The sequence below is a fragment of the Lonchura striata genome, chromosome 13 (assembly GCF_046129695.1).
Source record: "Lonchura striata isolate bLonStr1 chromosome 13, bLonStr1.mat, whole genome shotgun sequence".
NCBI classification, from domain to species: Eukaryota; Metazoa; Chordata; class Aves; order Passeriformes; family Estrildidae; genus Lonchura; species Lonchura striata.
In genome coordinates this window covers 13,703,602-13,727,859 of record NC_134615.1, presented here as the reverse complement: position 1 = coordinate 13,727,859, position 24,258 = coordinate 13,703,602, and the positions used below count along the sequence as shown (strand labels likewise).

The 24,258-nt window shown below is 41.0% G+C and overlaps 1 long non-coding RNA gene across 3 annotated transcripts; it reads left to right on the top strand.

Moving 5' to 3' along the window:
* Positions 1–740: 740 nt before the first annotated feature.
* LOC110484417 (uncharacterized) lies at positions 741–19,480 on the top strand. 3 transcript variants are annotated; one of them, XR_013340756.1, is made up of 8 exons: positions 741–820; positions 926–1,028; positions 1,271–1,326; positions 1,753–1,914; positions 5,495–5,587; positions 6,341–6,506; positions 6,713–6,844; positions 14,067–19,480. It is a non-coding gene; the product is annotated as an uncharacterized LOC110484417 (long non-coding RNA). The 3 variants fall into 3 exon arrangements; XR_004148773.2 differs by lacking the exon at positions 5,495–5,587 and having other exon boundaries at positions 1,756–1,914; XR_002467747.2 differs by lacking the exon at positions 5,495–5,587.
* The last annotated feature ends 4,778 nt before the right edge of the window (positions 19,481–24,258 follow it).

Genomic DNA, 24,258 nt, shown 5'->3' with positions numbered 1-24,258 from the left:
CGAGGAGCAGGGGTGTGTTTTAAAACGGGCAGGCCGGGGCAGGAGCTCCTCGTGTCGCCGTGGAGGCGACACCGGCACCGCCCCGCTTTCTCCGTCCCTCCCTCCGTCTCTCTCCGGGCTCGGTCCCGGCGGCAGCATCCGCAGCCCCGGCCGGCGCAGGCTGGGCTCGCCGAGCGGCCGCGCTGCAGGGCCGGCCGGGCGGGGCGGGCGCGCTGTCCCCGCTCTCTTTGGGGGGCGCGGCAGGGCCGAGGCGGGGGGCGGGCGCTCCCGGCCGTGCAGCAGGGTCACCCCCGTCCCCTGCCCTGCACTACAGTACCCATCAGGCCGCGGCCCCGCCAGGCCCGCCCCCGGCCGGCCCGGCGCATGACTGGCTGTTCCCCGCCGGCGGCGGGCGCTCCGCTCCTTCCACGGGCCCGCGGAGCTGTCCCTCAGCGCGGGGTGTGGAGGGGCGGTGGCAGCACGGGCGCGGTTGCGGCGGAGTCCGGAGGCGGCGCTGACAGGACGGCGCGCGGAGGCGCTGCGGGCCGCGGCTGCCGCCCCCGGCCCGGAGCGGCCCGGCCGCGCTGAGCCCGGCCCGGCCCGGCCCGGAGCGGCCCGGCCGCGCTGAGCCCGGCCCGGCCCGGCCCGGAGCGGCCCGGCCCGGCCCGAGGTGCGGCAGCAGCCCCGCGGAGCCGCTCGGGCGCTCGGTGTGGGCGCTGCCCCGGCGCGGGGCGCCCCCTGACGGGCGGCGCGGTTCGGCCCCGGCCCGCGCCGGTCCCGGGGCGCCCGGCGGGACTGGCGGGGCCGCAGCGGGATCGGCTCCTCCTCGCCGCTGTGCTCGGTCTGGCCGTTCCCTCCTCTATCCTCTTACGTTTCCCTCGCCCCCCGTTTTGTTTTTTAATTTTTTTTTTTAATTTTTTTTTTTTTTTTTTTTTTTAATGTGCAGTGTACGGAATTTCGTCTCTTTAAACTCCATGTGGTTCTGCCCCGGTAAACGGGACGCGTCCATCCCCGGCTCGCACGCTCCCTTACATGCTCAATCCACACAGGTGTGCACTTTCATCAGTTTTCGACTGCACGGTGTCACCGGTATTTGTCCCCGGCTTCATTATAGCGATCGCTCTGGAGCACTGTATTTCTTTCTCCACTCGAAAGCTCTTCTGTCATAATCCTCTGACAATCCCCCTTGTTCGGGGAGTGAGATATCATCTGGTCAAGTTTTATACATTTAACATTCATTTTCTATGTGAGTAGAATAACTAACTGCTTTTCTGTGCTCCTTTCTTTGTAGGAAGAAGCAGAAGTTTTAGCCATCTTCCCATGGCATCTGACTTTTTTGAAGAGGAGGTAAGGTTAACGTCATGTAAAATTACCCTCTTTATTTCTGATGTTCCACTAATCTTTCTTCTGTAGGCATACATTTTGGAAACTGTGGTGAGTTCATGCATACTTTCATGCCTTGCAAACATAATACCAGAGCTGATTAATAAACGGTAGTGATAGGACTCTTATGCCGTCAGGATTGTAAGTGCCTATCAAGCTAACATTCTCACTACATTATGCCACTATTATATTCTTTGCAATTTTAAAAGAACTGTAGATAATTATTCAAGATATTGAAACATTTAGTTTATAGTTCTATTGCTGTGGTTGTCACCTTCACTTTATATCAAATTTGAGACTCATTTCTTAAGGATGTCTCTATTTTCTGCTTTATTTGCACATTGATAGCTTTACTGAATGACTAGTCACAGCAACTTTTTCCTCTGATAGCAGCATATTAAAATGTGAAAGCCTAAGACTAATCTGCTTTTCAACCACTTGATGGAAGGGAAATAAGAAGTTTGTTTCAAGGCTCTTGTGTCATTCATCAGTGCTGTTAACAAATGTGGGGCTTGAGGATACATTTGCTGCTTCTCTGCATTTTTGCTGAAGGTACGTGCATTTGAAGGTATGGACGAGTTCTTGATATTAGGAGTTTGTGTATTTTGCAGCTGCCAATGAAACTATAACAGTGCAGGTTGATATTAAAATTCTGGACTTGGTATATTTTTCTCATAATTTTTGGGAGATAAATTGTTAATGCAATAGAAAAAACACTTGCCCTTAAAATCTTATTTAACAGTGGGAAAGATTTGCAGGCTGGCTGTGAAATGTTCACATTATTTAAATTTAGGCATGTGAATTTAGATTCAGCTTATGCAAATAAATAATTAAAATCCCTGTTTTTATAGCCTTCAGTCTGATCCGTTGGTCCTGCAAAGGACCCCAAAAGGGTCTTTGGCTAGTTTAGTAGCTGGACTCCAGTAGGTTTTTTGGTATGAGAGGAACTTGGATTTAAGATAACTGCACAAGACGTGACCCAAAATATAGCAACATTTGAATTTGCATATTTGTTTTTTCTACACTGATTTCCTTTGCATGATTTCATTTAGATTGTGCAAACAGGGTACAGCATAAAATGGCTTAATAAATCAGTGTATGAATGTGCAGTAGGGATCAGCTGAGAATGTTTTCTTTCTGGGAGAAACAAATAGAAAGAGGCAGAATGATCCTGAAAGTAACAGCAAACTATAGTTTAAAAGTACAGCTATTGGTAGGCTCTAACTGTAAGTGGTTTGATTCCAGGTGGCTTATAGTGAATGGAGTTAAACTTGGCTATCTTGGATATGATGCACCTTAATTAATTTAATAGCTACTTTTTGTTGAAACTTTAAAATCTAACGATCCTGTTTTTATTGCAGTCTTTAAAGATCTAATCGTTCTTCTGTGTGCCTGAGATGTAAAACTTAGTGCAAGAAGAGGCAACAGATTGGTTCCGTCATACAATTTTGTTGGGTTTTTTCGAGAGTACTTAAAAGATTATGATGGATAATGCTGTCTTGCCAAAGAATGCCGACACAGGTGTTCATCATTATCTTAATTAAGATCCTGAGAAAATGTCATCTTTCGGCATGAATTATGAAGGGAGATGCATTAGGAGATAATTTCAACTTTTTTTTTCTTTTTACAGGGGTAGATGAGAAGGAGGCTGTTTTCTCAAAACCTTTTTGATATTTCTTTATCAGAATAGCTGACCTTAGACACTGAATTTGTTTCTTCAGTTCAATTTGGGACAATATTACCAAGAGATCTGTATGTGATGCTAAAGGGAATCCTCTTAAAGAAAAAAAAAAAAAAGTAATTCCCCTACAAGATACCCTGTTTCATTTAAAACTGTTCTATTAAAAAAAAGAAACCTGTGAGACTCGGGTGGTAGTGGAAATTGCTGCTGGAAACATCTGATAAGAGATGTTTCACACAGTATATATTAAAGTATTAACAACTCATAAGAGAAAAATAAATACACGTGAATGTTCATTTTTGTAATTAGGCATGAAGAGAAAATTTTCTTTCTCATGTTTGCACAACCATAGAAGTAAAACTAATTAGCATGCAAAGAGGAGGGAGGGGTCTATGTCTATGTTAAATCAATACATTATTAACTATGCAGGAGCTAAAAAAATGCATGTAAAATACTTGCTGTAAAACTTAGGGGCCCTTTCCTGCAGACACCGCTGCTGCTTCCCTCAGGTACAATGCTGGAGTTCCAGGTCAGGCAGTGCAGTGGAAGTGCCAGTGTTTCATGGCTCTTAGCCTGGGTAAAGGGGGAACTCTCTGAGCAAGACACCCTCGGCTGCTCTGTTGTTTCTTCTTCTTGTATTTCCTTTGCCCAAGATGCTCCTTGTTCACACTCTCTGTGTTTGTGGTCTGAGAGCAAGGTGTAAACTCGTGAACACCTAGAATTACTCTTCTGTGCCTAGCATTTGGGTATTAGGCAGCTTAGAGTTTTCTTTTTCTCTCCAATCCTTTCTGTTTTAAGTCACTTCTTGTCTGCTGAAAGAAGCGTGATTATCAGTTTCAGGCTTTTTTTTTTTTTTTTTTTTCCTATAAAAAATTGCTTCAGCTGCCTTTTTAGTGTGTGGAATAAAATACAGAAGTGCAACTGACAAGTCTTTCAAGCACCTAGTTATTGTACTGAGCATGCAAATCCAAAGATCTTGACAGTGTCGTGGGAGAAGCTGAAACTGTATTTCAGTTTCCTTGAAGTTCCTGTAATTAACTTAAATGGCATTATTTGCTTGAATTTGTTGGCATAGTATGGACTAAGTTAATAATGTCTTTAGGATTTATTTTACTTACAGTTCCGTGGACATATGCAGAAAGTAGACTCTGAGCGAAAAATGAAAAACTGCTTTCTTTCATGTCTAAAACAGGTTTTTCACTTAAAGCAAGACACATCTACTGTTAGTTGGCTCTTGCAGCAAATGAGGAGCAGCTCAGTGGGAAGGTTGGCTGTTTTATGGGATGTACATGAGCCCATAGCTTCCCTCATGGTGGCAAAATCCCTTTTGGCTGCAGGTGCTGCAGCGTGGTGAGAGCTTCTGTAGCTGGAATCTGGCCTTCAGTGTGGGTGTTAGAGATGAGTGTCTTAATAGCAGTGTTGTGTTCCAAAGATTTTGTGCTTTATCTACTTTACTTACATATATTTGCAGTCCTTATGACTAGTGTTTGCAAGAGCTCAGCAGTACCTCTCTGAGGAGAAACATAAGCCGGGTAGCCTTTCTGGCCTTACACCCAAGGAATTCTTTTTAACAGTTCATAATTTCTAGGGTTTTATTAACCTTAGGGCTTTTTAGCCTGTACTCCTTAATATGGGTAGTGCAGATGTAAATGATTCTTGAAGCTGTTTTTTACAGATTAAAGTGAATGTATTTGTAGAAGCAGCATTTTTTTTTGTTCTTTTTCTTTATTATTAAATCATTGCCTGAGGAGAAAAACAAACCAGTTGGACCTTTAAAGGTGAATATGGATCATCATAACAGAGTTTACTGTACTAATAAACATGTGACTGATTACTCTCCTGCTCTTCCTGAAGGAGATGCACCTTTCTGAGCAATTTCTTTTTTCCCAACAGAGCAAAAACAAGCTTTTTCTTCCTGTAACCACATACTTTTCACATTATTTTTTAGCATTTCTAGTGCAGATGAAGAACACATAATTTACCTCTGAAGTATTCTCTGCTGACATCTACAGAAATTTTCATGCCCTTCAGATTTAATTTTGTGTAAAATAATGTATGGTATAATATGTAGGTCCTGTGTTTTCAATTAAGCTGTATTAGGTAACTATGCTTTTCTTTCATATCCCTTAGCAAAGTATCAATATCCAGATGGCAGTGTGCTGGGATAAAAGATAGCTACAGGCTTGGCTGCTACTGTAAAGCCAAGAACAAACATTTTAGCCTGTGTGATAAATAAAACCCAGGTTGAGACTCTCGGTGTATTGGAGTTGCACTAAATAATTCTACAGTGCTGTTTATTACTGGTTTCATTGGATAATATGCAGCTGTAAAACCTGCTGGAAGCTTTTATTAAGAATACTCTGTCATTATAAAAAGGTGCCTACGACTTCTTTATTATATTGGCAGTGCAGGAATTGCTTTGTTTGCTCAGACTTTCTGGCTTTTATCTAGGAAGGACCTTTCTGTCTCCCAGCTCCTGTGGGCATTAGGTTTCATGAATATCTCTTGAGAAGAGGACAGCTCTGTAGAGCCTAAGTTTCAAAAGTAATTTTTAAAGTATTATTTTTTCTTTATGCTTGTTTAAGTTTATTTCAGTATTTAATTTATTGCTTCAGTTAAAGTTCAGCTGATATTCCCTGTAATATACACTGTGCTACTGTGTCCCCAAGTTAAACTGAAGCTGAGTTCATCCATGTAGTTCTTTGAGAGGAGGCTGCAGAAGGGTGGAGAGACTTTTAGACTGGCTGAGAAGGGTTGGGAAAACTTAATAGCAGACAAGGGGCTAGACCCGGGTTTGTTTTCTCCTTGCATTTCTGGCACATCCTATGACCCGGATTTGTTCATGTAGCCTTCGCCTCGGTTTACCTAACAAGAACTCTGCTTGTCTCAGAAATGTTCAGATGTAAATTGGTTTCCATGCTCATATAATTGTTAGACTGTTGTGCTTTTGAGCAAGTGATTAATGCTGTTACTGTTTCATTAGCAAAATGCCATTAAACTGCCCTGTTCTTCAGATCTTTGATTTCCATTGGCACCTGTTTGTGGTGCACCTCTTGGAACATGAAGGATTGAACACTGCCCAGTGGGATGTGGCACTAACACAGTTTCTGTGGGATTTAACAAACATACTGGTTCAATGGGTGAAGAAGCCCTTGCATTGTTCAGTCTGTAATCCTTGTATATCAGAGAAACATGCTGTCTGAATTAGTGACAAATACTGTATTTTTGTTCCATCCCCCATTCTCCGTGTGTCCCTTTTTTTTTTTTTTTTTTTTTTTTTTTTTTTTGTCTTTCTAGATTGCACCCAGGAGAGAAACAGTGAGATGCACAGTGGGGAAAATGAACCCAGCAGTACATCCTATCCTGTACCTGCCTGAATATGGGAAGAGACCTAGTACAAGGCAGAATGCAGCGCTGGGCTTGCAGTATTTTTAACCATATTAAGTCCTGTTCAGAGTTAATGGTAAGTAATCTGCTGTGAGTATGATATGATTCATTAAGCAAAGCATTAGAGCAGGGGCACTTTCCTTTGTGGTGTTGGGTTCAGACACTTACAAAATGCAGAATTAATGTTTTCAGATACATCAACCTTATTCCCATTTCTGTTGAGAAAATTGCACAGTGCATGTAATAAGTATGTTGCTTTCTTTCTATTTTTGTCCTCTCCAGATGAGCTCAGTGAGATGGTCTCAGAAATGCTGAAGAAGGGAAGGACAGAGCTGGAAGGCAGGAGCTGTTTCAAAGCAGGATTCTTCATCTTTCTGTAATGCCCAAGCATGAAGACGTTATAAACTTCATTAGGTAGAGTATTGCTAATAGTGTCCTATCAGTAATGTTGCATGATGTAATATGGCATTGCTGTATTGTTTAGTGATCATGTGGAGCTGCATTAAATAAATGAACATATGCCAGTGACTTAAATGAACATTATGAGTGAGAGCAGTAAATGGAGAAGGTGGGTACTAGAAGAAATGCTAGTAGCTTTTTTAAAGCATCTTTCTTTTTTCAGCTCTTTCCATAACCAGTAGTGCTTTTGTTTCTTGATAAAGATGGAAAAAAAAACCCAACATCTTCTCATTCAAGAAATTGAATCTAGTTCAACTTCTTAACCAGAAAGACTTCACAGTCCTACCAGCTGTTAGAGCATCTTAATGCTTTGTCCAGCAGGAAATTGCACTCATGGTGCTGACCTATTAACTTCTGCAGTGCAGCAGCATGTGCTGCCCTTGCTCCTCAGGGCTTGTGAAATGTCTGCTGTGGCACAGCCCTCTGTGACCTCTTGCATTGAAGGATGGAATTTGTGAGTCCTTTTCTGTCTGGAGCTTGTGGGAGCTCCCTCATGAGCCAAATAGTTCTGAAATAACTGCAAAAAAAAGATCTGACAGTGTTGTCTGAGAGATGTGACTGACTTAATTATTATTAACATTTATTAAGTGCCTTACAATGGAGTGGAAGAGCCATTGCCTTCCTTTTTACAAATAGGAGAACTGGCATGTAAGGAAGAATGAATCTCTTCTATCTTCTGCAATTCTTGACCCACCTAATTAGGTGATTGTCAGAAGAAATGAGAAGCTGGCTCAGGGGAATGGCACTGGGGAAGCTGCCGCACGTTCTGTACGCGCCGTGCTTCACTCACACAATGGCTTAGCAGGGTGAGCCAGGCTCCCCTCTCTGTTCCCTGGGCCAGGGAGGAGATGGAAAGGGGCTGAGGAGCCTGAGGCTGTCTATTGGATAGCTTCATTATAGATCTCATCCAGGGAAAAAGTGGGGAAGTGCAACTCATTTCTAGGAGCTACTCTGGTTTTTAGCAATTCCTCACCCACTGCCTCCTCCCACCTCCTTTCGGTTTCCTTTCCCCACAATAAGCTGATTTTCTTCATGGCTGATATTTGCACTTAGTTAGCCTCTAAGGCACTAACTGCTGCTTCTGGTCTAAGACTTCAGTTTCTTTTCTTTTTTTTTTTTTTAATAATTTATTTTGCTGAGAAAGGGAATCTGTCCAGCTGCTACAAACAATAGTGGGCTTGATGTATATCAATAAAGAGTTAGAGATGTATGTTTTCCAAGTAGAAGATAAAGAGACTTAAAGCCTGCTTTAAAGGAAGGCAAACCTTGGAGAGGTTTACTTAGATGTACAATATGCCCTATTCTTTCATTTTTAAAAACGGTATTAAGGGATTTTTTTCAAGAAAAGAGAAAATAATTTCATCTTTTGGTTGCATTTTTTTTCTTAGTCTCACAGTTGTAAGATAAATATTCAGAATTAGGAGTTGCTAAGGTTAATGTGATTAAAATGAGTATGTGATAACGGGCTCTGCACATTAAAGATTAAGAGCTCAAATTATAGACTCCAGAGGGAAACACTCCATGAGCATTTGTAAATTTTGTTTGTGCAAAAAATGCAGGCTTAGGCCTGTGGTTGCAGTTGCATGACAGTTTTATCCTGTTTTATTTGCAGAGAATTCTTTTAAACACTGTAGTATTGGGGTGAAAACATAGTGAGGTGGGGGGACAAATGAGGAAATAATTTTGGTCTAAGCATTAGTGTTACCCTGTAAAAATAGATTAGTTTTACACAATTTATTCACATTTACAAAGGTCAGTTTATAGCATTCTGAGTGCAGTAGTTAATTCTTTATGTATAAATTGATCTTTTATACAGATGTAATTCAATATACAACATTTAATCTTTGAATGCAAGTTGAAAATATATTAGCAATTAATTTATGTAGGTTATGACTTTCTTTCCCATGTACTTTGCAGTGGTTCCTACCCTAAAGTTGAGTCAGTGTGTGCTTAATGAAAATTAGATGTGAAATGTAATATGTAGAGGACAAAGAAGCATTGAAATCCTTATTGCTCTTAAAAAGACAAAGGTACCTCAGATAATTCTCCTTTCTTAATCTCTTAAGAATTTGATGCATAATTCTGTTATGAGCAATTTGGAGTGAATAAAATATTTTTAGAAGTAGTATTAGTACCAGATATTATTTCTCACCTTATATGAAGCATAGTTTGGTGTTAAAATTAAAATGCTTTGCATTTTGAGAGGCTAATTTATAGGCAATCTTCCACTGAGAGGGAAAAGCCAAAACCTTGGACGTTTGTGGAGGGGCAAGCCTTGTTATATCTGTGAAATTTGTTAATGTTGCCACCATTGAAATAAAGTGTTTGTTTACATAACAGCAGTAGCATTTCTCCTCCTCTTCCTTGTGGTTTTGTCTGACTAGATGTTATGAGTGGCAGTTGCAGTGGCTGCTAAGTGTTTAAATGATGACACCATTATGTGAGGTGATTTTGAAATGAGAGATTCCAGCCAAGAATTACATCTGCTCTCATCTCTTTCAAATCATACTCTCTGGCTGTGCAGATTATGATTGATTTGTTTGTGACAGATTGCAGGAAACAGTCATTGATTTTTCAATATTTTACCTTAAAATTATTTACAGTTGTAACCAAGGGGAGGTATTTCCATGGGCTGTCAGCCCCTGAAAGACTGGGATAATATTCCCTGCTCCCTGACAAGACAAATTACCCGTAATGAGTGCAGTAGCTGAAGGGTATACTTTTATTTTAAAATATGTCAATAACCCAGTGACTAAACGAATATTGATTCAGCATAATGAAGCCTGAGTAATGTGAAAATGAGCTCTTCAAGGAGCATGGTAAAGACTTTCTTTTTAGCTTGTAGCAAGAAGCTTTTCATTCTTTACTGTTAGGTAGTTGAAATGTGCAATCTTAAACAAGTCATCCTTAAACATTGGTAATATGTGGAGTAATGTAACAAAAGAACTTCAGGGTTTTTTTCTGTTTATTTTTTCTTTTTTTTCCTCCAAGTTCTTTTTTCTTCAATATGTTTCAGTAGATCAAACGCATAATGAGCAAAATGCAAGTTATCCAAGGCAGAGATAGAATTACTATAGGTGTAAATATCTTTTGCAGTAATGTTCTTCAGGTAGCCTAATGGCATTCTTAATGTGGATTCTAAATATGGGCATGGGAATATATCTAAATAAACTGTAGATTTAAGTTCATATTATTGACTTTTTGACATACTGATGTGTGTTCTATGCGATCAGTCTAATATTCTTGTCCTTCAACAGTTTAGAATGGCTGGTTTATGAGCACCTAGATACACTGTAGTATAAAACTTAGTTACCATAATGCACATTTTTCTTTCCATAACATATAACACTGCATGTTTCTTACCACATGAGAATTCTCAAGCAGTAATTCATTTAAATTACAGTAATTTATGCAGTGCCATAGGTGTGGTATGGAACAGCATCTAATAGATTAATACGAATGTACTCAATTGTTCAGGGTAAGGATTAGATTAAAGACCATGTTGAGATACAATTTTTTTTAGACATTAGAAGTATTGAACACTAAAAATTCCCCACCCTATCATGTGAAAGGATCAATTGGTCATTTGTATTCAAGAGCATCGTGCAACATTGGGAAGGCTCTGCAGAAGCACTGGGTATAAATAGCCGTGTAATCCAGACACAGACAAAAAGATATTTTCTTGGGGTGTTTGTGTGTAATGTGTCAATTATGAAATAATGTCATAGCCAGAAGCATTTAGTGAGCCTGTTTGGGCATGAAGACGACTTTTCATATTTTCTGAGGACTAACTTCAATTGCATCCAACTAACTTGTGGAAATCTTCAGAAGGATGTTTTCCTAACAGCACACAGGTGATTTTTTTCCAAATGTCATTCCTTTAGCACAGCTAGAAACTATTTCAGGAGGCACTTGAGAACCTGTGGCATTGAGACTTAAATGGCAACCCTGGAATGTGAGATATGTTCCTGTTTTAATTTGCTAGTTTTCAGAAAAAAAGGTGTGATGTACGTTTGAGTGGGTTACAACTAAATAATTATAGTTTTGAGAGGGTTTGTGCACAGCACCTGGGATTTCCAAAATAATGGAGAATTATTAATAAACTGAAATACATGGCTGTGACCAGGAGAATTTGGGGCTCTTGTAAATGTTACAAGAGATCTACAAATGTTACAGTGTTAAACCTTAACTTCCTGCTCAGTGACATTTTGCACACCTCAGGTTCTCTGCCTGTTCTTTGTTTCTGTATCTTTGTTTCTTTGGCCAGCAGCAGGAGATGGAATGGGAGGATTCTTGTTTGGTAGCTTTCCCACAGTAGTGAGGAAGAGGGAGACTGTTCAGGGCTGGGTGCCAGCTCTGGTGTAGACTGAAGGGCAAATAAATGTTTGTTTTAACAACATCTCCTTTTCCTGAATAACACTGCGTGAGCTCATGGTACCAAACTGAGTAACAGCAGATCTCTGCTTGCAAGCCATTGGCATTTTTCACTTGTAAGACAGGCAACAGCTCTGGCTTTGCTGCCTTTCCCAAAGATGAGTTTGTTTATTGAATATCTGGCATTCCAGATCAGGCCTGAACCATGTGCTTGGCACTAAAGACAAATGGTGCTTTTTTGGCTTTCTGTTTTAATTTGTGGGTGATACTGGAGATGTCTGATGATGGTGCCTTGGAAGCTCTGCAGTTTATTCATACCTCTTTCTGTGTTAGAACTGTGACAGTTGTTAGTCCACTTTCAGGTGGATTATGGAGGAGAAAATAAAAACCTCAGACAAAAAAAAATCCTAAATAATTAATTGTTTAAAAGTTCTTGTGGCATTTGGGATCTCCCAGGAACAGAATGTAAGCCCAATTGCTGTTCAATTAGGTAAAAGTAGAAAACACTGTGAAATTAAGATCATGAGTAGAGAACAGAATAATATCACTTGTGGCAGAGATGAGGCTATTGGTCAGTCACGAAGGGGCTGTATGTCCCTTAGCACTCAGCAACTTGCAAATTTTGACCCATTTCAGCTAATTTCACAGTGAAAACAGTGCATCAGTATGTTCTTGTAGTGGGTGGTTTTGTGTAACAATTCAGATCTTGATTCCATTACAAATTAAGTAGCAACCAAAACCAATGGTGGGTTTATATTTTTTTCCCTGTTTACTCAGCCTCTTTGTTACTTACCTGCTCTTACAGACCAGCCAATAAAACAAGATTAGTTTAAAGCGAGAGAGGAGAGCATGTTGATGTAGGTGATGGAAACTGTCTGTGCTTACTGCCTAAGCCTTCTCCATGTTGCCTCCTTCCCACTGCCAAATTACTTATTTGGAATCTAAGAACTAAGATGATATGGAATCCAAATCAGAGCAGTTTAAAAGTGGGCAGACAGCACTATGAAGAATTTGCTCATCTAAATGCCGTGATTACTTGAAACCAATTCTTTGTGCCCTAAAGTACACTTGGAGGTGTTGTTTCTTTTTGTTTAAATTTGTGGACAAATTACTGCTTTCCCAAAAGCAATTCCATATATGCAAATTTTCTATTCTTTTGGAATGATAATTTTAAGTACTAAAAGCTGTCAGAAATGCAGATAGTATCTGCAGAAATGCAATCTTTGGTGTGTAGTTTATGGTGAACAGTAAGACTGAGGTAACCCTATAAAAATATGTGAGGGATCCAAGATGCTGTGAGAGTCTTGCTTAACTGCAATGGTTAAAAAGACATGGCTGACTTAATGCGTGAGTGTTGAAATCTGTGTCTGGAATTATGGAAATAAGTTGAGAAATATGAACAAAATTGATTGTTGATTGTTTTCCTTTGTAAGGGCTGGGAAAAGATGTGCTTTTCTATGGCCTTTAAAGGCCTGCAGTGTCCTTTTTTTCTTTTTTGTTTTCTTTTGTTAACTTATCTTTTAATATGAAGTGTCATTCCCAAAATGAAGTAGTGTCCTTGGGCTGGTGGCAACAGCTGGAGTTGCAGAATTCATAAATAATTCAGAGAGGGATAAAGGGTAGGGGAATTTTTTTGTCATTTGAATCTTTATTATGTGCACACATTTCATTTTAGATATGGCATCATTTGAATTCATTCAGTATGATGATTGCACTGACCTGTCATATTTATTTTGATGTCCCTTCGAAGGACCATATGCTCTGTCCTCGGCATGAAAATGCTGCAAGTTGCAAACTGAAAGGCAGCTCTGTTCCTGTAGGGATGAAGCCCTCACTTCCTGTTGTCACGTCAGTGGATGTTCAGCTGCACTGCAGCAGAGAAGGTGGAGTTGTTATGTCAGTGCAGTGACTAAGTGGCAGTGTAGCCTAGCAAAAGGTGGAAAAAAGGGCAAAACCCATTTGCATCAAGGTACTGTATGGCATTGAAAACTCAGCTGTCAGTGAGGGCCAGTTGGTGTGAGGAGCCTGGCATGTGCAAGGTGGAAAGGATTAAAGCCAGCTAGAAATCTGCCAAGGTGGAGGTGTGCCATGGTAGCTTTAATGTGGGAATACAATTAATTACTCTGTATGTTGGAAGTGGGGTTGCCATGCACACAACCTCCTGGGGTTGCACAGGATTTAGTCTGGATATGCAAGGCTCAGAGCTTTTTCTTTGCCCGATCCATGTCCTCCTTTCCTCTTGAAGCTGCTTGCTTGGTCAGAAAAAAATCTTGGGTAATGTTTTTTTAGGGAGAACAGGGGAAGGAAATAAACAGTTATAGTTTACCTCTTCACTAATTCTGATGTAACCATTTCATCTGGTCCTTCATTTATTTTGTTGGTATGTTCCTGTGGATGAGTGGTACATTTTCCATTACATTTTCCAGAAGTTACAGGCTCAAGTTCCCTGTCCATAAGTACCATGTCCCATAAGTAATGAACTGCATGATAATGAGTAATGTCTGGTCCCTATTGGCTAAAGCACTGGGTGGTATTAACAAGGCACAGTTGGTGGATGACAGGGCTCTGTTACCAGGACTTTCTTACTGTTACCTTTTTGGGTAATATTAGCACCATAGGATTGCAGCCACCTGGATATTTTCATGGTGTAAGGTGTAACAGGGAACAGTGATTTGTATGAAGTACATGGTCCACTGTGCCCATGCCAGGGGCAGAAGGAAGCCAATTAAGTGCAGGTTAGTGAAATACAATAACTGGAACCTGTGAATGAGAATAACTGTGTGAAAAATTGTTTCTTTTCTAGATCCTGCCATCAATGACTGATCCTCCCTGAAATCTTATCAGTTACTGCCAAGATGAGAAGGATAGCAGGAAGGAGGAGTGCTTAAGTGGCTTTAATGACAGTTAATTTCTTCTATTTTATCAAATGACAGGTTGTTTTTTTCTCAAAACTCGATTGTCATGACAAGATGCTTTTGGAAGTCGTCTTTGTAAAATAAAACTGACAATTTTTAGGCTACAAAGAGCTATTGTATCTTTCTATTGAATGTTGTCATTATGGTAAACTGCTGGAAAGTCTTTATTTTTGAAGTAATTTAACTTGCATACTTCATTCATTTATTTTAATATCTGTTGAATGCCATGTGAAAAGTTTCTTGCCAGAATTCTTTTATTCAATGGAATAATTATTGTTACAATACTCAGTTTATTAATGTCTAAATTACTGTTGCCCCAGCCTCCTGCAAAAATGTTTTTAGTAATTCTTAAACAAATAAGGAATGAATGAGGTTTTGTTCCCTTTGTGTTTTGATCAGCATATTTTCCCTTTCAGTGAAAGTGTCTTCAGTTTTTGGAATGACACAACACAAAGGAAGGTGTTTTGGTTTTTGGGGGTTTTTTTCCAACAGCACATGTCTTTTGTGCAATGATTTTTTAATATGTACACTGCCAAGATACAATTACTGGAAGGAGAGAGAGAAGCTACTGGGAATGTCATGTTATGCCAAATTAAGAATTATTAGCTCCTACTTTCTGTGCAATCTCATGGACTAGAACTCGACCTATTGCGTCTGGCGTGTACTTTGACTCTAGTGGAACTAATGTGTCCTTGGAGTAGCATTTCAGAGTAACTTCAGATTCATGCTTCTTTCACAAGTCTGCTTTAAACTGCTGGGATTAACTTCAGAGAAGGCGAGAGATACAGGCTCCTTTGTCAGCAGCTGTGCTGGTTAAAGAAGGAGGCTTCATGCACGCTCCTGGCTCATTCTCTCCCTGCTAGGGAAGCAAACTGAGCAGTTTCCCTGAGCACACACAGACTGACTTCAGCCAAAGTTAATGCTGTTATCAAATATTAGTTATCCAGTGCCCTGGGTCACTTTGATGAAAGGACAGGGCATCCACAGACAGCTGTGCAGACGTCATGTCTGGGAAGGGTGGTGTGTTGACAGGAGTGTTGCTGAGGACTGGCCCTGGTGTGTCGCCTTTTCAGCAGGTGCAGTTACATCCCTTGGATGTGGTAAAAACTGGACATGTTAGAAAGCTGTGTAGATCTGTCATGCATAATATCACATTCCAGGGACACCCTGGATAATGCAAAATAAACCTGTGCTCTTTGACTTACTCCTTGGGTGTGCCAGTGTGAGGGGAGAGAACTGGTGTGTGTGTGTACATGCCAGACACCTATTTCAGGAAAATGTATCTGGTCAAGGTGTGGGAATGGTACAAGCGTTTCCATTATCTCCAGAACACACTTTTTACTTCACTCATCAAAGGGGCTGCCTCAGCCAACACATGCCTCAGGAGAACTGCTTTTGACATGTGCTGCCTTGAGTGGAGAAGGGAAAACGCCTCCAGCAGGAGTGGTTGCTGTTTCTTCTCTACAGTGTTGAATTAGTAGATGCTGGAGTCTGGTGAGGCATCCGAGCTCTTGCTATTCCCTGCACTGAAATTAGAATGGTATGGATAATCTTTAATTCTCAAAGACATAGTGAGTAAAAGCAGTGCACTGAACAGCTCCTTCCACACTGACCCTTCCTATGCAAAGGCTGTGGCGTGTAGGTGCCTTCCTAGAGCCAGCTTGGGCATACAAAGAACAAGAGAACTATCAGAAACCTGAGAGCAGCAGCACTGTTTGCATCTCCTCTCAGGGCACTGCCAGGTGAAAAGAGCACAGTCACAGACAGGACTGAACCTCCAGCTCAGGTTGTGTGTCATCCATTGTCTTTTGTTTGTCCTTGAGGTAAAGGATGAGGAGTATGCAGTGGCCATACTGTACATATGGAGGGGAGGAAAATAAAGTGTCAGGTGTGTGAGGAAGGGGCAGGTGTGGCTCCAGGTGTGAGAGCTGTGCCCTGTTCCAGCAGCCCAGGGTTGAGGCATGGCTGAGTTCTCAGTGCTGGGGTCAGGAGTGATATGCCTCCCCCAAATGACTCTCACATGTCTCCCCTGACCATGAACTAAGTGCAAATGAGCTCCACAGCTCTCTGAGACAGCCCATAATTCATATGACTCTTTATATCTTAAAATGGATTATTGTAGTACTGAGATGGAAATGTTTAATGAAATACTTGTGATAGCCTAGGAATCTGTTTGCCTGCCTAAGTGGTAATGCACATGTAAACCAGTACTGCAAAATAACATCTTACATAGAGCACTGTCATGGATGTTAAGCTGATGAGTAACATTTTACATCCAAGCACTTAAAACCATCAAATACTATAGTTAAACTGCCATACTGTTTATATAGTGCTAAAAAGACAACAAAATAAAACTTAAGGGAAGGCAGATATTCTTCTTATAAATATTCCAAATAATAGCTTGGTTTCAAGTAGACTTCCTGACTCTTCGATGATTGCTGAATTTGGTCTGAATCTATCAGGAATCCCAATCATAATGGTGTGTTTATTGTTGTAAACACATGATTTCTGTATAAGTTCTCCACAAATATGTTGGACAAAACATAGTTTACCTTCTTAACTGGTACTATATGGTTACTTTCTAACTTCTTTAATTTCAGTTCTAATTTGATTGAATAAAAGGTGCATTCCTGACCATAATCTTTACATCTGTAATGGAACACTTGAATTTATATGACTGTTTGCATACTCCAGACATAACACAACATTTTTACAGCAGTATGTGTTGACAATACACAGAGATAAAAATCAGTTTATGACAAACTAAGGAGCAAACTTTTAGTAAGACCAATGAATCATTAGAAATTATTGGATAAGGGAATATTAGATTTTCTATCTTTTGAACGAGGATGAAATATTTTTATAGAGGTATATGTATATACAAATGTCTGGGTGCAGTAGAGGGATTCCTCACAGGCTTCTGTGGCTTTTGCAACACCTGAGGTCACACTGGGTCATGGGACATCCTTCTGGCTTGGAAGGGAGTGAGAAATCTCAGTGTAGCAAATATCTTCATAGAATTGCAGCTTCCACTGAAAAGTTACTCAATGTTAGTTAAGCTTCTCTTCAAAAAAGGATTGTGAGGGGTGTTGGGAATGTTCCTCTCTCCCAGTGCCATGCATTTTTCAAAGATCCTCGTTCACCTGGCTGCTTGCTCCTGTAGGGTGTTTCATTGGCTGAGGTGGGTTTTTCTGGTTCATCCATCCTCACCCCACCCACATTAATCAAACAGAACATGAACATCTTTTTTCAGAGCAAATGTCTTCTACAGAGTGTCTACTTCTACAAAGTGTAATGTTGCCTTTCTGCTAGAAATAATTATTAGGTTGAACATAATCTGACAACATCCTGCTGTGGATAAATTAGGTTTGTTCTCTACTAAGATTAGTTAGCTGGCACCCATTCACTAACACATTACAAGAAAATTATTGCAAGTTGATTGTATTGAGTTATCTGTCTTTTTTCTGTTTAATGGGCTTTTTGTTGCTATGCTATCACCAAATGTGTGCAAGTCATACTTTTCCAAGTGCCCTACAGCCTGGGGAGACAGTGTTTGCTGTCCTGTACCATCAAAAGACCTGTGGGCACAAGTATTTGGAGAAGGGGAGAGGTTGTCTCTGTGTAGATTTCTGAATCTTGTGCACCTTTGGTTGTGGCCAACAGGGGTGCTTTCTTCTCTATGGCAATCAATACATTACCCCCAAAGTCCAAAATGCCAGGTATAATTAGCTCGTGTTTAAATAGATGTTGTTATTTTTCAGCTTGTATATACAAGCCTGTTTTCATGAAGAAGTCTGCATTTTACTTGGGAAGAATGCTATGCAAATCAGAAAAAGCAGAAAAAATAAGTTATATGCTAGTGTTTAAAATTTTAAAAATAACTGTGAGATCTTGTAGGTACACATTGTGGTGATTGGGATGGGGCTATGGCCAAGCCTCATCCCCAGTGGGTGCAGCTGTGAGCAGCAGGTGAGCAGCACTGACAGCAACGAGCCATGGAGTGCCCAGGGGCACTGAGCAATCCCAAAGGGAGCAGAGGGCACACAGGAGCACTGCATGAATGTGAGGGTGTAAAAGGTTGGGCTAAAGAACAAGAAGGGCAGGTGCTTGCAGCCTTCTGAAGTAGCATGGTGTTACTCTGTATGGGCAGATGCCTGAAGCCCTCTATGTGCCAGGGTGTTACTCTGTTTAGGGGAGTGCTCAAAACCCTCTGAAATTGTGTGGTGGTGCTACTTTGTGTATCGTGGCTGTCCCAACTGCAACCCATGTTGTGACGAGATCCTTCTCTGTTTACGATTGATTAGGGTTCGAGTTTTAAAAGCTTAATGCTGACTCAAAGTGCTTTACAATCAGTCACTGAGAATTATGGGCTTGGCACAACTCACATTTTGTCCTTCAGTATATCCATTATTGTTAGGTGCTGAGTGGTCATTGCACATAGGTGACTGGTTTTTTGGGGTATTTTACATTTTTACGTGTTCAGAAAAATACTTTGTTAAAGCAGCTGCTGGGTAAATGGAGTAATTAAAGATCTGTACTGATTTTATTGAAGCTTACATATGCTGCACAGTCTTTAAAATTTACTATGTGAGCAGAATGTTTCCAGGATTTATTGAAGGCAGGCATCTAGAGATACCAGGGAGTTTTTAATAGTAGTAAAGATAACTTCCAAGTTTTATGCTGTTATATAAATCTGTCTTTAAGAAGAGAGCTGTTAATGCAATACATTGCTTGTGTTCTTCATATTTTGTCTGTGTGTATGCTTTATGTATGTACTTGTACACCTACAAACAAATGCTTGACCTGAGCACTTTTATTTGACAGTGATTGTATATTCTATTTAGTATTTATTTGGAAAAAAATAGTGTTTTAATGCTGACTGAGAATCTCAATTTGCTTTGGTACCAAAAGTAATCTGCAGTATATTGTGAGTTTTTAATTTATTTTTTTAAACTGAAATACAGCCTTGCTTAGATTGAGTTACAGCTCTTACTGTGTGAGTGTTGTGGTGGCAAGTGAGGAATCTTACTCAGCATAAACTGAGGCTGGGTTTCCTTTTAACTAGTATGATGAGTGCAGTGTTCCACATGTATGATACACTTGCAGGTTTGTGAAAAAATAGACTTGATTATTTATTGTCCGTATTTCTTATGATTTAAGAGTGTTGTCATTAAGTTACTTGGCTAAAACTAGAAAACTTTCACCTGTATATTTTGTAATGTTTAGGCCTTAAGCATTTTTCAAGCAATATATTTGACTTACTATTGTTGCACACTGTAAAATAAAATACAATATTAAAATACATGCTGGAAGAACATTCTTCATCACCTATGAATAAACATGTGGAAAATATATTTTCAAAATTTCAGGGCTTTTTGCTAAATTTTTCCCAGTTGAGTTTGTATTATCTTTAATGTGGGACTGGGGCAAGAGGTTAGTTTCCCTTACCAGGGTACATAAGGTGCTGTTGTGAGTCAATGTTCTAAACTTCTAGTACTGTGTAAATGGAAAATACACTTTATGATTTTAGCATTGTGTTAGGTTGCATAAGTTAGTTTTATGCCTGATAAGTGCCTTTGTAGTCCAAAAAACTAATTTTATGGGCACATCTTTTCATATTGGGTTCTGCAAGTTGACGACAAAAACATTTCTAAACTACTTGTGTGTTTTAATATTTTGAGTCAATTCCCCTGTGTTAAAGTGTAAACTACTAACTAATCCATAGGAGTTTATGCAGCAGAAAGTCATTTAATTAACACTTTTAATTTCAGCTATGAAAGAAGGTGAAAATGAGGTCTGGAGAATGGAGAGAGGCTTTGTTTTTCATTGCTGGTCTCCCTGCACTGTAAGTCTACTGATGCCTGTGGTGCATAGACCATCTCCTGCCTGCTAATTAGGCCTCTCCAGTGTGCTCTCTAGAAATGTGCTGGAGAAGTTTTTTCAGAAAACCACCACGCCATCATAAATAAGGGAGCGGTACAGTATGTAACTATTATACACCACTCATTTGGCAGACTATAATTTAATAGAACAACAATGATCAGACCAGTATATCAGTTAATTTTCAAAACATTTTATTCCACGCAAATTAGCTCAGGTCCTGGAGGGCAAAATGACAAGAGGTTACTCGTACACTATGTATTTAATTAATTGAAAAATGCTCAAACTGCTTTTACAGTTGTTATTAAAAAGTAGAATCAGTGTTGCCAGTGCTCAACCATAATTAGAACCCTGGGGAATTAAATATTTAGCATTAGTAATGTAACAGCACTTAGGACACAAATTTCTATTTTTGTAATGAAAGCAATACAGTGTAAGTGCAAATGGCTGAAACGACAGCTGTGACAAGCAAACCGGCCTGGGATATTTCAATAAGACACCTCGTTGGACAGCAAGTCTTACTGCATTACTCGTTTGTAAGAGTCTAAATCCCAATAGCCAGGCATTACACCCAGTATTTAGATTTCTAATTGCTCACAGGATGAACGGCGGGCAAATGTCAGCTGGCGGGTGGGAAGCACGGGCTGTTTTCCCAAATAACACGGCAGAGGTGGGTGCCTTCGGCCGTGCGGGCAGCGCTGGGGCACGTCCCAGGGCAGCCGAGGGGGGAAACGAGCCCTTGTTTGTTTTAAGTTTAATTACATTTTAAGCATAAGTGCTTTCAGTGATACAACATGAAAAGTCGGATATGGGGCTCTAATGAGCTGTAGTGGTAGATGGCTGGAGACCCTGAGGGATTCATTCACTAAATTAACTGAATAACAGTGCTTGGTTTGGGCATGGTAGGATGGCTGAGCTGTGCTTAAAATCTCCCTTTCAGAGCTGTCTCTCATTCCTGTTTTCGTTCTAAACAGCGTAGTGACTTCCTCAGCCGCCTGCTACAACTGTTCAGCTTGTCACAAGTATTATGTTACCAACTAATAAGTAATAAAGCACATTTGACTTCATGTCTCTTCTGTTTTGCTGGGTGTTTTTCCCCTGGAATGGCAGGGGAAGGAGGAAAGCTTGAAGGCACTTGTTTATCTTCTAAATAGAAAAAAAAAAAGTTGTACTTGAGCACGGCATGCTTTGGCCTTCTTAAAGCACTGATTTGTTTCCCAGAAATAGGACAGTCGGGCAGAGGGATGGACTACTTGTTTTTGGAGGTGCTTTTGTTCCAGTTGCAGGATAGTTTGGTTTAAGTGAACACGTAGCAAGGACGTGCAGTCTGGATGGCTCCAGCCCAGGACAGCTTGTTTCTTGGGAGAAGCAAGCAGGGACTGCACAGTGCCACTTCCAGCAGCACTGCCGCAGCTGCTGCTCTCCTGCTTTGCAAGCACTTTTTTCTGCTGCAGGTCCCTCTGTAGAGAATCAGGATCTTCAGTTTTGTCTCCTGAGCAAGTGAAGAACTCTGAGAAAATTAGCTTTTCTCTAACAGGTTTATGAACTTGGGGCTCAGAGTGTAGGAAGTAGCATTTTTTTGAGTACATTGAAATCTTGTGAGGTATCTCTGAGCTTCTCTGGGTGCTTCCATCCCACCGACTTTGATCCAGCTCCCTGAGCTTTTTCCTGGCTATCAGAGACTTGCAATCAGAATCTTTTTGTGCTCTGTAATTTGTGTGATGCACAGAATTAAGGTACCCAAGGGTTTGATGTAATTGTGAATTACTGCTATGTGTAAATAATCCTCGTCAGCTCTTACTTTCAGAAATAAAATCGTGGCATTTTCCCACTCTCCTTCCCTTTGATGCAATTAGAAGGCCTGGGAATGGAGCTGGGGTCTTGCCAGCAGCCCTGACTCGCAGCAGGACGAGCTGCACCTGGGCTGAGCTTTCTGCCCTGGCACCTGAACGCTGCGCTGAGCCTCTCCTGTGGATGAGCCAGCAGCTGCACTGACATGACAGTAGCACCACTGCTGGCTGTCTTGTCAGTGATCTGGGGACTAAGTCTCTATTCTGGCCTGGGATGAGATATTTATTTATTTATTTAAGTGTGTGTCTGAACAGCTCTGTAGCTGTTCTTTGCTAAGGTTCTTGAGGCTTGGGTCGTGTCTGTCATTGGCAGGATCAGTTCCTGCAAGTCGTGCAGCAGTTGGTCTGTCTCTCCCTGAGGATGGGGAGGGAGGGGGCTGTGGGCTTTAGTTGCCTGGAGATTGGCAGCTGGAAAGGCGTTTCTCCCTTCTGCTTTATTTTTGTTCTTTGGAATCTCTTCTTCCAGTCTCTGTACCCCCTGTGCCCAGTGCTGTAAAGCACACAAAGGCAGTCTCAGACTTTTGCTGGTTTCTCATCCTCTGAGGATAAAATTCCCTATTTGGTTCCAAAATCCACCAGCATTGCCTCTTCAGAGGCATTTTACAAGCTACTCCATCAACAACTTTTACCTTTAAAAATAGACTAAAAATACAAACTATAGAGAAGGTTTGTTGTGCCAAAGACCATTAAAGTTACTTCTAAGGCTGTCCATAGCCTTGGCTGCTGCCTGGTGGGTATGAGTGTGCTCTGAGCTCTCCACCAGGCAGGAAGATAGTAGAAAGGCAGAGATGAAACAAAAATTTTCCTTGGGACCTTCTTCCAGTCCAGCCTTGGTCATTCTGACAGCCCCTGATGCCTAAGGCAGGGTTTAGTTTTAGCACATTTCATTACATTTCACTAATTAAGATAATTTTTTCAGGGAATGAAAGAGTTCAAAGTATGGTTTCCAAATATGAACTCGGGCTAGCAACTTCTTTAAAGCAGCTGCAGTGGTGTTGGTAGTGGTAAGTGTGATATTGGTCATAGCCAAGATTTTTGAAGACACCTAACTGACCAAACATCCAGCATTGTACTGATGGATGTTTCTGTTGTTTAAACAAGTGAATCTAATGTGAGAAATAAGATTTACCTGCAAAAATATCTGGGCACTGCTGCAGGTTTTTCTGCAGCCCTGACTGAATGACTCTCCCATGCTTGTTGGTTTTACCAAGGTAATGGAGCAGCTCTCTGATGCTATGCTAGGAGCAAGCAAATGAGCTGAAAGTAAAGAGCAGCTGTGTACAGGAGTCCTGCTCCTTGTTTCTCCTTACATTCTTGCTTCTGCTGATGCAGATTCTCTTCTTTGTCTAGCATGAAAAGGAAGTAGCTTGACAAGAGAATTATTCTATGTAAATATTGCTTCTTATTTAATGGCTTAAACTTCTAAAACTACTCAGAAAAAAAAAATCTGCTTGGCTTTTTGTTGCTCATATCTTCTGTTGTATTTATATTATTGAGATTATATTCCATAAACACACCCCTGCAGTATTTTCGATATCTGATTATCTCCTAAGGCTTTCATTGTGTGTCTTTTGTTGTTGGCTTTTTTTGGGGGGTGGGAAGGTTTCTTGTTGCTGTTGTGTTGTTTGGGTGTTTTTGTTTGGTTGGTTTTTTACAGTTGTTGCTTTTCTTTTCAATAATCCCATCCTCAGGTAGTTGCTAGGGGTATTAGAGCCACCCTGCCACTGAAATGTGATGCTTCAAGTCATCCTCATGCTTTCTGCAGTCTTTAGGACCCAGTCCTGAGGCTGCTGCTGGGTCTCCTGCTAAAATCCATGGGCCTGCCAGTGCTGTAGGGGTGGGAGCTGCCAGGTGTCCTGCTTGCAGCAGTGACCCTACCAGTGCTGTGGCAGTGGCAGCTCGTCCAACAGTGCTTGCAGGCTGGGATCCAAGGGCTTTGCTACTGTTTTGTCATAAACATGGGAGCTAGTCCTTGAAATAATTCAAAAACTTACATCCAACTGCTCAGAAAGCTCTGAAATTGGGTTCCCGCTGCGTTGTGCTGCCGACCGACACGTTCCCAGATGGCTGGAAAAGTTAAACTGGTGTTACTGACCTGGGCCATATTAAATGAGCAAGGGGCAGGCTTTGGGTCTCAGTTGTGGGGGTGGAAGCAGAGTTCTGAGGCTCTCAGTGTTTCACTCCCATTTGTGTGCGTGACGATGAAATGAATTGGTTAATGAGTGCCTAAGCATCTGTTCAGCCGCTGGTAGATGCTTTGCCAAGGTTCAAGTTCCCTGAGGAGGATTAGCCACCTGGTCTGGTTTTCATGATATAGTGACAAAGGGGACACCCACCTTTCGTTTTACTG